The 19,538-nt window shown below is 33.5% G+C and overlaps 1 protein-coding gene across 1 annotated transcript in view; it reads left to right on the top strand.

The window, feature by feature from the left end:
- FBN2 (fibrillin 2) overlaps nt 1-19,538 on the top strand; it is a gene marked incomplete at its 5' end in the record, with an annotated part of 254,497 nt that overhangs the window by 96,283 nt on the left and 138,676 nt on the right. The window lies entirely within an intron of this gene.

Here is a 19,538-nt window from a genome sequence, read left to right as displayed (position 1 = left end):
GAATCCCAAAAACATACCTTCATTTTTAATTTTGAAGAACTTTATATTGGTTTGTATATTTAATGGGTTTGATTTGGGAAGAACCAATGAGCGTTTTGCATCTGGTGTAGTATCCCAGTTTTTATTTTGTAATGAGAATGGAATCCAGCCACTTGGAATTTTTCCATAATGAATTTTTGCCATTTCACTTACAAAATTATATAAATATTAAAATTGGGTAAAGAGAAGTATAAGTGAAATATAGTGTCCTGTGTAAAATGATTCATATGATTTTCATACTCTGCCATACATTATACAATAAATATTCTAATTTTTATGTTGAATATTATTCCTTGACTGCCCACCAAACTGAAAAACAAGCATAATTGACTCAGGGAGGATTTGGAAATTACCAAAACAGATATTCTGTGAAAGAATAGCTTACTCAAAAAATATATATTTTTAATAATAAAAGCTCAATGTATTGCATAAACTACATAAAAAACCATATTTTAATACTGAAAGTATGATTAATGTGAGAAAATGTTTGACTGAGGAATAATACAAAAATCACCTTAAAAGATAATACTTATTTTGCCTCACTTCAATACTGCTGATGATATTGACTTCTTATATTGTTCATAGTTATTTGATTACAAAGACAAATTTGATAACTGTTTAAAGCATTATGATTGATAGTTCACAATTCCTTTTTTAAAAAAGAGTATTTCCCACCACGTAAGATAGCTAGACTGAGAGCTCTTAAGGATAGCAACTGGGCTATTTTTATCACCTTTTTATGATGAGAAAACTCAAATTTCTTTTTTTAATTTAAATTCTTTATTGTTTGATGTATTATGTAAGTCTCCTTCCTCCCTCCCCCATTGATCTTTCCCCTGCCGCCCCAGTACATGCTCAAAAATATTTCTAAATATATTTTTATTGATTTCAGAGAGGAAAGAGAGGGAAAGAGAGAAATAGAAACATAATTTTCATACTCTGTCATACATTATACAATAAATATTCTAATTTTTATATTGAATATTATTGCTTGACTGCCCACCAAACTGAAAAACAAGCATAATTGTACGCCCCCCATTGGGGATCAGGCCCACATTGGGGATCGGGCCCACAACCCGGCATGTGCCCTTGACTAGAATTGAACCTGGGACTGTTCAGTCCAAAGGCTGATGCTCTCTACACCAAGCCAAGCCAACTAGGGCAAAAATATTTTTAAAATAATAATTTTCCAGAATATAGTTTTAGATTATAGTATTGAAATACAAATTCCATCAGCATTACTCAAATAAAATAAATTAACTTTTTATAATTGTGATCCAAAGCTTCATCATTATAAAATTCAAGAAGCTTTTAAGTGTGTTGAGGTTTAATGAACATGGATATTTGGAATAATCGTTATGCTTCTGTTAGTATTGAAGTATAATGTTTATCTTTTCAATTATTATATTACCTAAATCAATTTATTTCAACTGAGGTAGTTTTCTAAAAATAATACAGTATATCTATTCTCATTTTTTGTGTGTGATGTAAGCATTCTCATCTCCTCAAAGTTTAGAAAATTTTATTCTAAAAATTTGTTTTTGCCAATCTTAGCTTAACTGAGGTGGAAAAATGTATATGGGAAATTCAGTATTTTCAATTTATTCCATATTGCCTACTATGATCATAACTGGAAGCATTTTCTGAGTTCCAGAGACTAAAAGTATCAAGCATGTAATTGCTTCCTATGCAAAAAAATGGTCACAAGTTCATTTAGACCCCCTTACTTTCAATAACTAAAATAACCCTCTGGTGTATATAATTTTTTTGTTCTTTTCCTTTCAAAAGGCAGTATTTCTGTTTATTTCTTGTTACTTGGTTATAAAAAGTTGTGTTCCTCTCTGTAGAAGAAAAAATGGGAAAAGGTAAACTCTAGAGTTTAATTAAAGAAAGCAAACAGGAACATGAATGATTTCACTAGACAGGAGATAGAGTAGGTGCACATGCTATCTGAGCCCAAGGGACATGTATCATTCTATATTTCCTATTTGCCTCAGTTCATTTATAGTTAGCTCCAAAATAATCCTCACAAATTTTTGCATTATTAAACTTAAGTTCATGCTCACCCAAAAGAGAAGATAATAAAATGTGGTTAATTATTTTAAAGACCAAATAAATTCTTTCTGTAACTGACAGCATGAATGTTCAACTAGTTTATGCTACTTAAATGCAATGTTGATAATCAAAGTCTGCCTATATTGGAAAGTTAAGAAAATATTTGGAAAATAGAAAATTATCTGAGTTAGCGCAGGAATTAAACCAGGGTTAGGAATCTGCAAAAAGCTTGGGTAGTGCTGCTGCTGCTGCATCCTTACTACTTTTTTTACTTCTCCTACTGACATTTTTTGGGGTTGATTCTATCACTCAAGCTTTTGTCACCCCCTTCACTTTTTACTTCTGGAATAATATCCGAACAAGATTCAAGGATGGTAGATTTAGGAACAAAAAGACTGTGTATGATTATAGATGAGAAGGCACAGCCACTGACTGATTTAAATGGGTGTAACATTTCCATTAATCAGCAAACAATATATATTTCTTCTTAGTTGAAATAGAATGAGCCTTTTCTAAATCACTTTTCATCAAAACAACATACAGAGCCAAGACAGAGTTTGGAGAAAGACAGTGCAACTCTGTATTCGCACTTGTCTATGTTCTTTAGGAAAGGGGGCTATTGATGTAATGGAGGCACCACCCTGAGCCCTGAATCCAGCCATCCCTTTCCTTGCTTCCTGCCCAGGCAGCCAAATTCAGTTAGCCACTGCCCAGAAAGAATTATGTGATTTAATATTTGGGATTGGAGGGGAATAGCAGAATTGGAAGAAGTGGTAATTAGAATTTGATAACTAAAGGATTTATGAAGTCTTTACTTTTTGTATAAGTCATACTTATTTAGATAGGTCTTAAAAGTGACAACATTATCGATTTTCTTTGGGTAATAGTATTCTTCTATGTAAAAGATAAAGTGGCATTTCCTTATGTAAATTATTTAATGTAATTGGTAGTATAATGTATCTGGAAAGACTGTAAACTACTGCCTCACTCAGTGACAGGTTTTAAATTATAGTCAGTTTATGTGTAGTTTATATTGTATCAATGTAAAGACGGTGACATAAATTTAGTGTTTGCTCCAAATAAAAATACAACCATAACAGTAACCTTTGACAAACTGTCAAAGGTTATGTATTTTAGTTTTTTATGTGGATTAAAATGTGAATATAAAATAAAGTAGTTTTGGAAAATTTATTTTAAAAGATGCTGTTCCTATTTCATTGTAGCACATATCATATTTCCGTCTATATGGCAATGAAATTCTCTAAAGAATTTTTTTCTATCTTTAATTTACTAAGTCTGTTCAGAAATAGGAAAGGTCATTCCAGTGTTTTGGATCTGAGTGATTGAGGAAATGGTTGTAGCATTAATAATAAACTGCAAAGTTAGCTTATTAACTTTTAAAAATTGCGTTATTGATACTTTGTTTGTTGACCATCTCACTCCAACACTTGAGTAAGTTCCTTAAGGACAAAAACAAAATGATGTTTCCTGGAATTGTTCATGATGTTTTGTAGGCTCCAAAAAATATGTGTTGATTAGTTGGGAGTGGTGTGCATAATAAGTTAATTTCTTTGACTTGGGTTGAATGTCCAAAAAGAAGTTGAAATTTGTGGACAGTTAAAATTGTATTTGGAAAGAGGCCAATGATCTTTATCATAGGAATTTTTCCTTCATCTGACTTTTTTTCATAGTTTTATTTTGTTCTGTTTGCCATTCAAAGACCAAGAGCATAAACATTAAATGCAATTTGGCATTTTTGGATCTTTGTGTCACTGTCCCTCTTCATTCACCTGCAGCGAATGCTTTTGAGGTGAGACACCTTTGCTCTCTATTTAAAAGGAAGTACGTTCTTCTGCTTGTTCATTTGGATGTCTTCTTAACTAAAATCTTATCTTCAAAGGCTTGTTCTGCTGGAAATTTAAGTTTGAACATACACAGTTTATACTAAAATGAAAATAAAAAAGGTGGAATGATATTCATCTCCCAGTTCAGTGTTTGAAGCATATGACTCAGTGTCTATCATTGAGACTTGTTTTGTTTTATTTCATTGGTTGGGTGGATTCTCATATGGGTTCTTCTCATGCATGTTCAGATACAGACTACTGTCCAAGCTATAACTCTGAGCCCAAAGCAGAAAGGAATCTGTGTGTGCGTGTGCGTGTGTATAAGAAAGAAGAGAATCAGTTATTTTCCTTCTTACTCAGTTAGGGTCCCAGACTTAATAAAACCTCTTATGCCTACTGAAGTCATGTCTTATTTCTTGTGGGCCAGATTGGCTACAAAAGCTTTCCCCATTTCTGTCACACAGTCGGCAAAATGATTCTTTGGTGCAGTAAACTATGTCTTCACATCCAAAGAGAAGGTTGTTTCGGTTACTTACTTTATTGAAAGATTCATTCATCTAAGTATTTGTTTAATTTAAATGAAGAAGGCAAGCAGAACCCATTAATATAATATGAAATGGTATATCAGAAGACTTTCCAGAATTTTTCTTTTTTATAATAAATGCTATTTTGAATTTTAGTCCACTTGGATAAAGCACATGTAGGTGCCAGATGTCCTTGCATGATCCTCCCTTCCAGACTATACCTTCTTTAACATTCCTGGAGCTAGTTATTCTTTCCTGGCTTAAATGGAAGGCAGGAAAATAGCATCACTGTATTGGAAAGTTTCCCTTCAATGCCTCTTTATAGGCCAAATAGTTGTTTACAATTTATTCTGAAGAGTCTTCAGCTTTGTTCCATTACCACAGCATTTAGTTGTTTGAAATCTGTGACAACAAATAATTTTATTTATGCTCATGAAACTTACAAAACTTGTTGGCATAGTAGCTATAGCTGCTGTTCCAACTCCGCTTTGATAAACCATGAAAAATAAACTTCTGTTCTAAACTGAAAAGTACTTGCTTATACTCATAGTACCAAAAGTGTATTAACTTTATATTTTTTTAACTTTAAAATAAATGCTAAATAAATTCATTGACTATTCCTCAAAAAGAAAGCTATATATATTAAAATTGAGATTTAAGTAAGGGGATTGTAAATATTGGAAAGAGATAAAACTTTTTAGGTAATCAATTTAAAAACCACAAAACTATCATCTTTTAAAAAGACATTTAGAACACTGTAGTTAAAACATAAATTTCCTCTTTCTTAAATAAGAAAGCCAGGCTGCTAAACACCCAAACCTACTTTCTGCTCCCATAACTACTAAGCTGTTCCTCCTTCATGGCACTTTTTACATTGTATTTTAATTATTTTTCTTATCTGATTCTGCCAGCAGATTGTGCGTACCAAAATAACATCTTCTTAAGAGCTAATATTTATGGAACATTTAATATATTGTAGACAATAGTTAAATTACTTTACATGGATTTTCTTATTTAATCATTACACAGGGCTGTGAGGTTGGTTACTACCATGAATGCAGTTTATAGATGAAGAAACTGAGACACAGAGAGTCTAAGTAACTTTCTCGAGGTTGTAAAGGTAGGAAACCACAGAGCCAGGATTCCAACCTGCCAGATTCACTCTAGAGCTTCCACTCTTAGTGACTGTTGAGCAAACAAGGGTGGATAACCTGGCAGCACACATCCCAGCCCACAGAGTACATTTCAGGGGGGAAATTCATGAAGACAGCAGCAGCAATATGAGCACAATTCTCTCTTTGCTTATTGTATTATGTAGTATGCCCTGCGATCCAGCAAAAGGCCACAATTACACCCAGTTTTTAGTGGTCCTGGCACTGGCAGTGGAATTTTCATGATTGATAAAAGCCCTGCCTCTCTCCTCAAATATGATAAAGTCTGAAAAAAGATGGAACCTTGACCTCCATTTCTTTTTCTTCACCTCACATTTCATGAATGGGGGAACCTTTCCTTTATGTCATCAGGCAGGGTTCAGGGGTCCAAGCCTTGTGGTGTGGGTGCAGATTGATCAATTTAAGCACTCAGATGTAGCTGGTTTCCAAGGAACCTTTTGGAAGGATAGCCCACAAGGACTAATTCTTGAAAAACTTAACCTTTCCCTTCAATGTGTGTTCTACTGCCTCTCATGGCTGATGTGTTAGATACTTAATCATGGATTTTTGTTGTATTTTCTATTCATTAAAATGTCTTAAGTAATTCATTTACTATGACTTTAGCATTGGAATTGAAGGTTTAGGAGATTAAGAGTAGGAATAAGTGGAACTGAAGTAGTTCTTTATTTATAGAAAGGAGCCAATAGTAGAGGTCTAAAGAAATAGTTTTAGAATAGCCAAATATACTCTATTATTTCTATGAAAAGATAAGAAAGGGAAAAACATTTAAAAGAAAAGTAGATAATTATCTCTTCTAGATATAAAACGTGTAAGAAAGCTAAAATATTTAAGATACTATTTACTAGCCTGTAAACAAATAGCCCAATGAAACATAATAGAAATTCTAGTGTAATTACACAAATATATAATATTTAAATCAATGGGGGAAATGATACAATATAAAGTGAATGATATTGAAATAACTGGGTATCTTTTGGGAAAAAAAATTAGTTTGGTGTCATCACATCTTATACCAAGATAGAGTCTAACTGAATCGGAGATGTAAATATCAACAAAAGAGGTATAGTGATTTAAAATAATCATGGGGATTTTATACAGTCTTAGATTTGAGAAAGTATTTCTTATATGTTACTTCACCTAAAAGTTCTAGAAGTATAGATTGGAAATTTCAGCTACATTAAATAAAATAAATTGCAAGGCAATAAAAAGAAAAACACACACTACAAGTAAGAATAAACGACAGATGGTAGACTCGGAAAACACTTGCAACTAATAACACAAATAAAGACATGTTTCTAATACATAAAAAATTCTTCAAATCAATAAGAAAATACCCAATAAAATAAGAAAGTGCACAATAAAATTATGAGATAACATTTTTTACCTATAAACTTGGATAAAACAAAAATTCTAATGGGAAAACTTTCGTGTGAGTTTTGGGAAATAGACACTCATAAATTCCTGATAAGTGTAAAGTTGGTACTACCTTGGTAGAGGGCAATTTAGAACTATCAAAATGTACATAACATTTATTTCATAATTTTAATTCTAATAATTTATCCTATCCTCAATCAAATGATGGACTTACAAGCTTATTCCTCCTGTCTTTTTTGTAATAGCAAAATATAGTAACATACGCACGAGAGTAAACTGATTAAATCATGAAGCATATACACAGTGGAAACTATTCATCCTTAAGAAAGGTTGTTGACTTTATATATTGATATAAACATATGTTTAAGATATTTTATTATGTGACAAAAGCAAGTTGTAAAACATTTTCATCTTAAAAAGATAAAGTGTGTGTGAATGCTTATTATGCATAGAATGTCCATAGAAGGATATTGGAAAATCTGTGTCCATTGATATTGTGGGGATGGAAATTGACTGGCTTGGAGAAAGAGACAGAAAAGACTTCTTGAGTGCTCTAATATGTGTTTTACTTTGAGCCATGTAAATGTACTATTTACTCAAAAAAATAAAAATGAAGAGGAAGGAAAAGACCCATTTATTTGCTACTTTCTCTGTTAAACTCTCAACAAATTCCTGTAGCAGAATTCTTGTCTCCCTCCTGATGGCCTGGAACAGTGAGTACAACCCTAGTAGAGCCTTTGTAATGGGGCATTGCAACCGTAACCCCCAGGGCACTGTGTCCATGGCACATTATGTGCTGCCAAGTAGACAATATATGCACATCTAATGCTTCTCACATGTGGAATGAAAATCTGGAACTTGAGCAGAATTTCATTTAACCTTAAAACTACTACTTTTATAAATCATTAAGTGCTTAGAAGCATCAAATGAAATGTGTTTCACTTTAATGGTATTGTCATTAATTGTCAAGGAAAAAAAATCTCATTAAAATATGTGCAGTGGCTTGAAGAAGGAGTAAAATAGACAGTAAGGGAGAGGTGAGCCAGAGATGATAATTACAATGAAACATTATAATTTGCTTTTTACAAAAACACAAGCATTATTTAAAAGGGTGTATGTGAAAGTCTATTGTGAAGAAAAAAAGATATCCGTCATTATATGTTTTAACAAAAGCTGATAAAATCCTCGTCATCAACTGCAAAGAAGCTGCATTCTACCAGTGAAGGTAGAACTGATGGCGCAGCCAGAATACAGCTGCTCCTTTCAGTGAGGTGGGTTAGGACTTTCTAAGTAGAAAACAGGTCAGTCTTTTTCTACTTTATGGTGTTTGCATTTCTTTATTTCAGCAATTCATCTGTCTCTCTTGCTCACTCTCACTCTTTCTCTACATACATACATATGCGTTTATATAATATGTAGCTCTTTCTCTGTGTTCACAGAATTATATTAATAATAGGATTTGTTTTATTACATAATCTCATTATTATTCCACCTATAGCCTGCTTTTATTTAGTTAATTATTTTATTTTATTGTTATTTTTTTTAGTTAATTATTTTAAATAATAAAATAAGCACCTATGACACCACCAAAAACAAAATCTAGGACTATGATAATTACCTGCACTACCCATGATGCCTCCCCTTCCCCCACATAACTATCACTTTGTATCTGGAATTCAACATTTCTTGCCTTTTTTAAAGGTACTTTTATTAAACCTATAGATACTCCATTTATTATTACTACTACTGTTATACATCTCAGTTTTTAAAACTTTACAAAAAAAGATTTAATGCTGTTATGGAACTTACTTTTTTCATTTAATATTAAAAGTTATAATTCATCGACCTATGAACAGGTGAGCATCAACCTGTGAACCAGGAGGCCACGGTCAGAGCACATGCCCAGGTTGCGGGCTCGATCCCCAGTGTGGGGTGTGCAGGAGGCAGCCGATCAATGATTCTCTCTCATCATTGATGTTTATATATCTCTCTCCCCATTCCTCTGAAACCAATAAAAATATTTTAAAAAATGTTATAATTGACCTACATAGTTGCATGTTGTTCCAGACACATACACTCTGTGCACTTTTGTAACTAGGTGTCTCCTTCAGAGTAGGGCCCACTGTTCCCACTAGTTTGCTCAGCATAGAACAAACTATGGAGCCAGAGTCATTTTGATTTTCCAGAGGAACATTTGTCCTCCTTTTGATCCATTTATTTCTAAAAGGTGTCTCACTCATACTCTGTTATGATTGATGTCTGTGTAAGCAGCTTAGGTCCCTCCATCACTAGCATTCTGGAGCCTTGTTCCCACTGTTGCTTGGTGCCCAGTTGGGGAATAAAGACCCTCATACTTAATACTCTTCAGTTAGGGTGACGTCAACCTCACCCCAGGCCTGTGTGATGCCCAGGCCTCCTCCTAGCTTGATGAGGAAGCATCTGCTGAGTGGTCAGTAATCCTACTCCGGCTCACAAGCTAACTTGATCTAGATCACTCTTTAGGGCTCTTCCATCAGGCTTTGGGCTCATAATACAGGTCAAGAAATCATACAGGAGAAACAGAAGTACTTCAACATTACCCTAACCCTAACCCTTCCTCCTCCCAGCTCCCCATACTCTTTCCCCCAAGAGCAAAATTATAAATTTTTCTTAACACAGGGACAATAATGGAAACTTTTTTGTCATCTCCATATGATACCTTGAACCCCAAAAGTAAATTGGGTTAAATTCAATTCCTCATTATAATTCCTACTCCCCAACCACATTCTTATGATCTAGTTTTCAGGAACTTTTCACACTGCCTCAACACCTAATAGAGAGTATTCTCTTAATAAGTGCTTGTTGAATAAACAGGAGTGAGTGAATGGATTATGTTTTCCATTTTCTTCCCCTCCTTTTCTTTTCCCTATGCTCACTCTCTTCCAGCCTTTTCATTTGGTCTTCTTTCTATCATTGAGGTATAATGGACACATAACCTTTTATTATATGTTATAACTTTTTTTAATGGAACTAATAGCTTTGAGAATCAAAGCCTGTCTTAACTTGCCATGCTTTACTATGGATGCTAAGCAAAAATGACTTTCAGCAGGATGTGTGTGTCTCTCATTCTCTATCTTTCTTCCTCTCTCCATATAAAATAGGCAATTACTTGTAATCAGTTGATAGTAAAAGTTCTTTGCTCTTAGGAATCTGCTTTCATGGTGCGTTTGTGTTTGGAAGCAGAGCATTGAGTAGCTTAGAAATTTGTTGCCTGTCTATTAAATAAAATTTAAAATGGAAATAGGAACTGTTTATGCTTTTTTAAATCATCGGAAAGGGTGTACTGGTCATATGCCAGGCTAGCAGTGGGATTTTCAGGATTGAGTTTTAGAAGCCCCCGTGTATCTCATGAATGAAAAGGTCATATCCAAGAAAGTGAGACCAGCTGCGAAGACTGGTAGGATGTCCAACGGGGCAGCCAACAGCAGCCCAAAGCTGACAGTTGAGGCAGAATTAGCACATACTACTCCGAGCATATTTATCAGAAGTTGCCAATCTAAACTCTTTTAGTTTCTTCCCACAAATGAAACAATTGAGTTAAGTTACTTGGGCACTACCTTGACAGTCTTAGTCAACTAACAGCAGTATTTCATAGGGAGTTACCAAAGTGACCTCACCCCTTTAACTTCAACCCAAACAAAATGGCTTACATGGAAAGTTGCACATATACTTTTCTATGAAAGCCTAGACGAGAAAGAGTTCTTTATTTGAGGCACAGTGGGTAACATCATCATTACTAACATGAAGTCTGTGAAAAAGACAGATTCCAGGATAAAAAATTCAACAAGAAGTTATTCTTTCGCATGTCATCCAGGTTGTAAATCAAAATTGGGAATATTCACACCACATTTTAACTTTTATAACACGTTTATTTTTTAAAGTTTTGTTGTAATAACAAGAGGAACATTGTAAAGAGAAATGACAATTTAAGTTTTAAGTACAATTAAAAATAAACAAATGCTGCGAGAGAAGAGAGCATGGTGGTCAATAGCCCAAGATTTGGGACCCAAATGTCAGGATCTGTGCTCCAGCTGAACCTTGTGGTAACTGTGTGAACTCTAGCAAGTGAATGCCTTCATCTTTACCATGGGGATGACAATGGTATTTTCTGCAAGAGGTCTTTATGGTATTATATAAGATGAAGAAAGCATTTGACACTTTAGGTGTTTGTTAAAGAAGGCACAGATAGTACAGACAAATTAATTTTAAAAGATTCAGTCAACCATGTGAGTTGAGATCTTTAAAAATTAATTGTAAAAGAGTTCTAATATAACATTTCAATTATGACTTTTAGTAGTTTCCTATAAATAAACTCCTTTAATCCTAAAAAAAAAAAAATAGCAAAATTGACCTACTAGAATACATATTTGCCTAATCTGATGACAGTATTCACAAACAATGAAATAGACCCAAATCCATCATCAAGATGAGGAAACATGGAACTGTGGTTTTAGGTTATCCATTAGTTCTTGACTGGTTCCAGCATGTTTTTACTCCCCCAAACCCAGTTCCACCCAAATTACAGACATGGACATTTGAGACCCCGAGGACTTGATTTATTTAGCATAACACAATGGTCAGGAAATTGCATTTTAGTGGATTCTGAGAAATTTTCCCAAATGGTGGGGACCAGTGTTGTTTCCCCTGTGCCATCGTATATTTAAATCCCTTTTAAAATACAAAAAAAAAAAGCCTGGTAAAGTAATTTCCATTATTTTTGCAGTTCGGTTTCTGCTGAAGATCACTGGAAAAATTGAGAGCCTCCAAAACACCTTTCTTAGAAACAAAATTAGGTGTGTGTTATTGATAGAAAAATCTATTCTACCCTGGAATGAAAGGATCAGATGAACGCTTTTGAGCTTTGCCATTAGGGGAAAAAGATATAAACCGAAACATACCTCCTTATTTCTTCATTTTACTTACTAAATAATTTTTGCTTCATAGTAAAAATGGAAAAGTAATAATGCCTACAAAAATAAACAAAATAAAATCCTAGTTTTATAATATTCCTGAAATATATCTTTAGCTTCTGTTGAGAGAAAAGTGTGTGTGTGTGTGTGTGTGTGCGTGTGTGAGAGAGAGAGAGAGAGAAAGAGAGAGAGAGAGAGAGAGGCCATTTCACAAATTACCATGGCTCAATGCCTGAAGGAAATTAGTCTACTCTAAAGAAATACCCTGCTGTAGTCAAGTAAAAATGTAACAGAACTTGAAATACAATACCTTGATCCAGGACTGCATTTCTTGCAAGTGTTGTCACTTACTGACGTTGTGTATACTTCATTCAATACCCAGGCATTGAAAAATATATGAAGGACTGGCGAAAATTGTTCCAGGCTGCTAATTTATGTTAGATGCTTCCATTTAGTACAGATATAAATAATCAAAGCTGTGAAATGCTTGAATCATCTTTCTTTCTTAGTCCTGACCTAGGAATCTTTTTCTTAATGCAATCCTTTCATATTTCAGTGTGCAATGTTTCTCATCTCTACTCTGCCTTTGCTAGATTTTAGTACAATTAATTACATTTTAAGGATACTGTGAATGATTTTGAACATTTTAACTATAGAACTTGCTCTTGGTCAAAGTGAGGTAAATTGTTTCTCCAAGTACCTATTGTTTTCCTTACTTTCAGAATATAACTATTTTAAGTAGCTTTTATTTCAAGGACACAAAATTAAAGATAAATGAACAAATAAATAAACTTAGCTATGGTATGAGTATGTTTCTTTTAATGTCATCATATGGATATTAGATTGGTTACTGTGGGTTTTTTTTAAAATGTAAGCTTTAGTTTTCCTAATGGGCTGTGGTTTCATATTTCACATGCTAACATGTCTTTTTCAGTTTAGCTGTGAAAACTATCCGGTATATATTTTTGTCCCAGTCCAGCAGCAGCACATTTCGGGCAAATGCATGGCTAAGTTGGGAATGTGACTAAGTTCTAGTGAATGACAGAAGACAGTTTAGGCAATATTTACCAACAGCTACATGCAATCTAATTACATTTAGTGTGACTTAATTTAACTGCCTTTAGCTGATGCTAAGGTGTAGCATAAACATATTCTTCAGCTATAGGTTTCATCTTCCAAATTCTTGAAAATGCTTCCAGGACTATGTGTCTATAAATAAAAGTTTCCTTTCCTTCTGTTTGTCATAGAATATCATAGTAGTTCTGTCACATAAAAGTAAGCAGCTTTTCATTTTGTTCCTGTCTGCATTAAGAATACCTCTTACCCAGCAAAATCAGTATTTTTTACGTTAATTTGTTGTTGTTGTTTGCTTTTTAAATTTTTATTTTAGGCTTCTCTAATTTGGATAGGCATTGTTCAATAGGTCTTATCTCCCCTGCATTACTATTTTTGTTTATATAATTTAAATTCTTTATTGTTTAAAGTATTACATAAGTCTCCTTTTTTCCCCATTGATCTCTCCGCGGCCGCCTCACACCTCAGCACATGCCCTCACTACTCCACCCCCACCCCCCCCAATCTGGTTATACTTATATGCATTCATAAAAGTCCTTTGGTTGATCTCTTACCCCCTCACCGCACCTTCCCTCATAGGTTGGACAGTCTGTTTGATGCTCCTATGACTCTGGTTCTATTTTTGTTCATCAGTTTATGTTGTTCATTATATTCCACAAATGAGTGAGATCATGTGATATTTATTTTTCTCTGGCTGGCTTATTTCACTTAGCATAATGCTCTCCAGTTCCATCCATGCTGTTGCAAATGGTAAGAGTTCCTTCTTTTTTACAGCAGCATAGTATTCCATTGTGTAGATGTACCACAGTTTTCTAATCCACTCATCTGCTGATGGACACTTAGGCTGTTTCCAAATCTTAGCTATGGTAAATTGTGCTGCTGTGAACATAAGGGTGCATATATCCTTTGTGATTGATGTTTCTGTTTTCTTGGTTTATATTCCTAGAAGTGGGATTACTGGGTCAAATGGGAGTTCCATTTTTAATTTTTTGAGGAAACATCATACTGTTTTCCACAGTAGCTGCACCAGTCTGCATTCCCACCAGCAGTGCAAGAGGCTTCCTTATTCTCCACATTCTTACCAGCACTTGTCGTTTGTTGATGATTGCCATTCTGACAGGTGTGAGATGGTACCTCATTGTTGTTTTGATTTGCATCTCTCAGATGATTAGTGACTTTGAGCATGTTTTCATATGTCTCTTGGCCTTCTGTATATCTTCTTTTGAAAAGTGTCTATTTAAGTCCTTTGCCCATTTTTTGACTGGATTGTTTTTCTTTTTGTCAAGTTATATGAGTTCCCTATAAATTTTGGAGATTAAACCCTTATCAGAGATAACATTGGCAAATATGTTCTCCCATGCAGTGAGCTTTCTTAATGTTTTGTTGATGGCTTCTTTCGCTGTCCAGAAGCTTTTTATTTTGATGTAGTCCCATTCATTTATGTTCTCTTTCATTTCCATTGCCCTAGAAGCTATATCAGTAAAGATATTGCTACGACAAATGTCTGATATTTTGTTGCCTACGGCTTCTTCTAGGATTTTTATGGTTTAAGTCCTTTATCCATTTTGAGTTTATTTTTGTGTATGGTATGAGGTGGTGGTCTAGTTTCATTTTTTTTGCATGTATCTGTCCAATTTTCCCAACACCATTTATTATAAAGACTGTCTTGACTCCATTGTATGTTCTTGCCTCCTTTGTCAAATATTAATTGAGCATAATGACTTGGGTCGATTGCTGGATTCTCTGTTATGTTCCATTGGTCAATATGTCTGTTCTTGTGCCAGTACCAGGAAGTTTTGAGAACAGTGGCTTTGTAGTATAGTTTGATATCTGGTATTGTTATCCCTCCAACTTTGTTCTTCTTTCTTAAGATTGCTGCAGCTATTCAGGATATTTTTTTATTCCAGGTGAATTTTTGGAGTTTGTTCTAAGTCTTTGACGTATGCCATTGTAGAAAAGGCATTTGACAAAATCCAACACCCTTTCCTGATAAAAAACTCTGAGCAAAGTGGGAATAGAGGGATCATACCTCAACATAATAAAAGCCTTATATGACAAACCTAGAGCCAACATTACACTCAATAGGCAAAAACTAAAACTATTTCCCCTAAAAACAGGAACAAGACAGGGTTGCCCACTTTCACCACTCCTGTTCGACATAGTACTGGAAGTGTTAGTTATAGCGATCAGACAAGAAGAAGAAATACAAGGCATCCAAATTGGAAAAGAAGAAGTAAAACTCATTATTTGCAGATGACATGATATTGTACATAGGAAACCCTAAAGACTTCAAAAAACTACTATAACTAATAAATGAATTTGGCAATATAGCAGGATACAAAATTAACACCCAGAAATCTATGGCTTTTTATATACCAATAATGAACTCACAGAAAGAGAAACTAAAAAAACAATCCCATTGCAACAAACAAATTAAGATACCTAGGAGTAAATTTAACCAAGGAAGTAAAGGACCTGTACTCAGAAAATTACAGGACGCTGAAAAAAGAACTAGAGGAAGACATAAACAAATGGAAGAATATACTGTGTTCATGGATTGGTAAAATCAACATCATTAAAATGTCCATACTACCCATGCAATCTATAGATTCAATGCAATCCCCATTAAAATACCAACGGCATACTTTAATTTTCTTTTAAATCTGGTAAAAGAAAGTATCAGAAAATTAATATATCCTTTAGAATCCTAGTTTAATTTAAAACTTGTTTGTTGACTTTCATTTTCCAATTCTCTGATACAGGTCTTCTTTTTGAGGTTAGTTTCCCAACGACATCCTGAACTTTCATTTTTGTATAAATTTTACCCAAATGCTATGATTTTCAGTTTTATTACTTTAAATTAAAACAAACTCATCAAGATGCTTGTGAGACAATCTTTAGCTCAGAACCCTTCTAGATCAAGGGTCGACAAACTTTTTCTGTATAGGGCCAGATAATAATACATTTTAGGATGTGGAAGTCACTCTTTTTTGCAAATATGCAACTCTGGTATCCTAACACACATGTAAAAGCAGCCATAGAAAATAAATACATAATTAAATGAGCAGGGCTATGTTCTAAGAAAACTTTACTTACAAAAACAGGCAGTGGGTTTCAGATTGCTAGTCCATTTTTTATTACCACTATTCTTGCCTTATTTCAAATAGTTTCTCTCTAATTCTGAAGCTATTTTCTTAGGTAGATGACTTTCTATACTAGATAGATGACTTTAGGTGGATCATGGATAAACAATTTTTTATTTTAATAGGTATAATAATTTTAATAAAATGTTTTAAGAAAAAACACACAAGTAGTACATCATACATGTTTATGGATGTTATTCCAGAAAATACTGTTGATTAGAACAAAGATCATATTACATTTTTTTTATAAAGACTTAATTTTTTAGAGCAGTTTTAGGATCCTAGCAAAATTGAGATGAAGGTACTGAGATTTTCCATATACTCCCTGACCCCACACATGCACTGCATCTTTCATTATCAACATCCCCACCAGAGAGGTACGTTTGTTACAGTAATTAACCACATCAACACATCATAATCACCCAAAGTCCATGGTTTACCTAAGAGTTCTGTTGTACATTTCATGGATTTGAAAAAATTTAAAATGATATGTATCCATCATTATAGTATCACACTGAGTATTTTCACTGCCCTAAAAGTTCTCTCATATTGAGTTTTTTAAATGAAAGATATATATATATATATATATATATATATATATATATATATATTAAAAGATAATACTATAGATGGTTCAGTAATATAGCAATAGGTAAGGAGATGTGGCTCTTTGATGACTGGAGTTTGAAAAATGATATTGTAAGATTTATCATCATCATCATCATCATCATCATCATCAGAAAGCTATTTGACTTCCCAAAATGAATGTTCTTCATCTGGAACTCAGAGTTGCCATTATGTTTGCCAAAGAGTTCCAAAGGGAAAATAATGCCCTGCAAAGATTGTGGTAAATTTAGCTTTATTATCTTTCTTTGTAGGTCTACCTTTCTTACCTCCAAGTATAAGTTTCTATTCTTGCTATCCTTCTTTATATAATATTGGTCCTTTCCTAATCTCTACTATTAGCTAGAGTGCAGTTGGAAACCTGGCCATTCCTAAAATTAAAAGAAAGTGCTCTCAACATTGTTAATGTCATTTCAGGTTGTTCTACTTTTATGCATCTACCTGTAAGTTATATGGGATATGAATCAGTGTATCTCTCAAAAAGAAGGGATGTGTGTGTTATCGCAGTCAGTATTGTATTGTATTTTTTAATAGAAACAAAAATATTAGCAAACTTTTCCTAAAGCTTCTGTTTAACATGAAGGCATATACAAAAGTGCTTTTAATGATATTTTGAAAAAAAATATCAGAGGTTGCTTTCTTGTTTTGTTGGTTCTAAGCATAACAGATTTGAAGCTTTTGAAGATACTTTGTAATAGAAAACATTTGAAGTTTACTAAAAAAATTTTTTGTCCAATTCTTTAGTAAAACCATATTGTGGATATTTAGTTATAGGCTTAGAAAATTAATTCAACTTAACAAACTCACACAATACAGCTCTTCACAAATTAGATTATCATAATTTTTTTCTCCCACATGGAAGATTTTCTCTTAATTTATTATGATAGAAAAATATTTTTCATAATTAACTAGTAAAGAAAAACAGGAAGTAAAGCATTCTGGCATTTATTTGAAATTTGATCTTATATTTTAAAGTATTTCCTGTATATTTTTTCCTTATAGCTACAAGATGGAAGATTGTTATTTTTGATGTTTTCTTTTCACAAAGTATAATGTTGCAATTTTATATAAACTGGATACTAGTGTATATAGGATTTATAGTAGCTAGGTAATTAAATATTAATATTTCTATCTGGAATCAAACTATGTAGATCTCATAAGTAAAATGTTCTAGAATATGCTCCTATTTAAGAAAGTAATTCAAATTTAGGAATGTTACTATACAATATGTAACTACTGTCTTTATCATTTGCATAACTTTTGAGTAATAGGAATGAGATGAGGGAGAAAAGGAGGTGGAGAGAAAGGGGAAGATTGTCCTGCCTTCAGTGGTTCATACCTCACCTCCAGGCTGTGTAAAAAGAGAATCCTTAAAGAGTTTGAAGAGAACTAACAGTAGTGAGGATCATTTTTGGAAACTGTTGTCTATGAACTATAGTGTGGGAAGGGGCAGTGAATGTATGTTTCTCATCTGCCCAATCAGGACCTCAAAGAAAGGAGATGAGTTGTTCAGATAACTTGCTATGGATAGGTAACAGTTCTGTCCTGCGCCATAAAGTAATCATTCAAGATGCAGTGTGAATGTGTCTGTGCTCCAGTAGCCTGGTTAGAGTGTGACCTGAGTGAGATCCAGTCAAGGTCTTGCTGGGCCTCCCATGTTAGCCATTTTAAATTTGCCACTTGGCTCAGAGAATGCTAACGGATGGCATGCATCACCCCGTTGAACAGATCAAAGTTTAATTGAAGCTGAGCCTTAGGAATGAGCTCTCTGTCTTCACATATCTGCTCTTGTATGTGTTTTGTGTATAATACACAGGTATGTCTGTAATTCAGTGTGTGTACAGTTACTTGTTGAATCTAAACTGACTGTATATCAATAGCACCTGCCAGATGAATAAGGAAATAATGAAATCAAACCCAAGAAAACACATCTGTACTAATTCAAAGATTAACTTTCTTTTATAAGAATTGCTCATAGTCTTGTAACTGAACATACCTTTTTTGTTATTTTCTTTTAATGGTAATAAGTATGAAAAGCACAGAGATTAATGAATATGTATGAGATACTTTTATAATGGAATATAGGATAGATTTCTTTTCCACTGGATGTCATTTATTTAGAAGATACAAAATAAGTGACTTGATGCATCATTAGAGTATCGATAAAAGATCAAGATTTCTTAAATTGCGGTTATTACTGCATTGTGCCAAAATAGTTTTAAAATCCTGGGGATTTTATGATTACATCTTAATGTACTGATGTTTAACAAGAAAAAATGGGAACAGAAAATATTAAATTCTTGCATCTTTGCCAAGTCCAAATGGTTATAGTGAATTTAACTTTGGAATTTCCTGACATTTGTGTTGTTGAAAGTGTAAGTTTTACTCAACAGTAAGGGAGCCTTTTGATTTAATTTCCCTATATTTAAATATTTTTAGGTAATTGTAGAAGGCAGGGAGGATTAGAAGAAAGGAAGATTCTGGAGGACATAATTTTAATAGCTTACCATTCAATTGTTAAAAGTATTTTCCTACAGAAACTCAGCTTCATCATCTTAAGTCTTCAATATTTTAAAACTTATAAATAATTTGGTCTTATTTATCTTGGCCTAACAAAATGTTTCCACCCAGAGTAAATTAAAAAGAAAAGAAAAAAGAGAAGGAAAGAAAGGAAAGGAAAAGTCACTGCTGGCAAATAGCTACACTTCCAAAGAAATACCATTTTGGAATGCAGACCAAA

Source organism: Myotis nattereri, assembly GCF_964212035.1.
Source record: "Myotis nattereri genome assembly, chromosome: 4".
Taxonomy (NCBI): Eukaryota; Metazoa; Chordata; class Mammalia; order Chiroptera; family Vespertilionidae; genus Myotis; species Myotis nattereri.
This window is presented reverse-complemented; position numbering and strand designations above follow the sequence as displayed.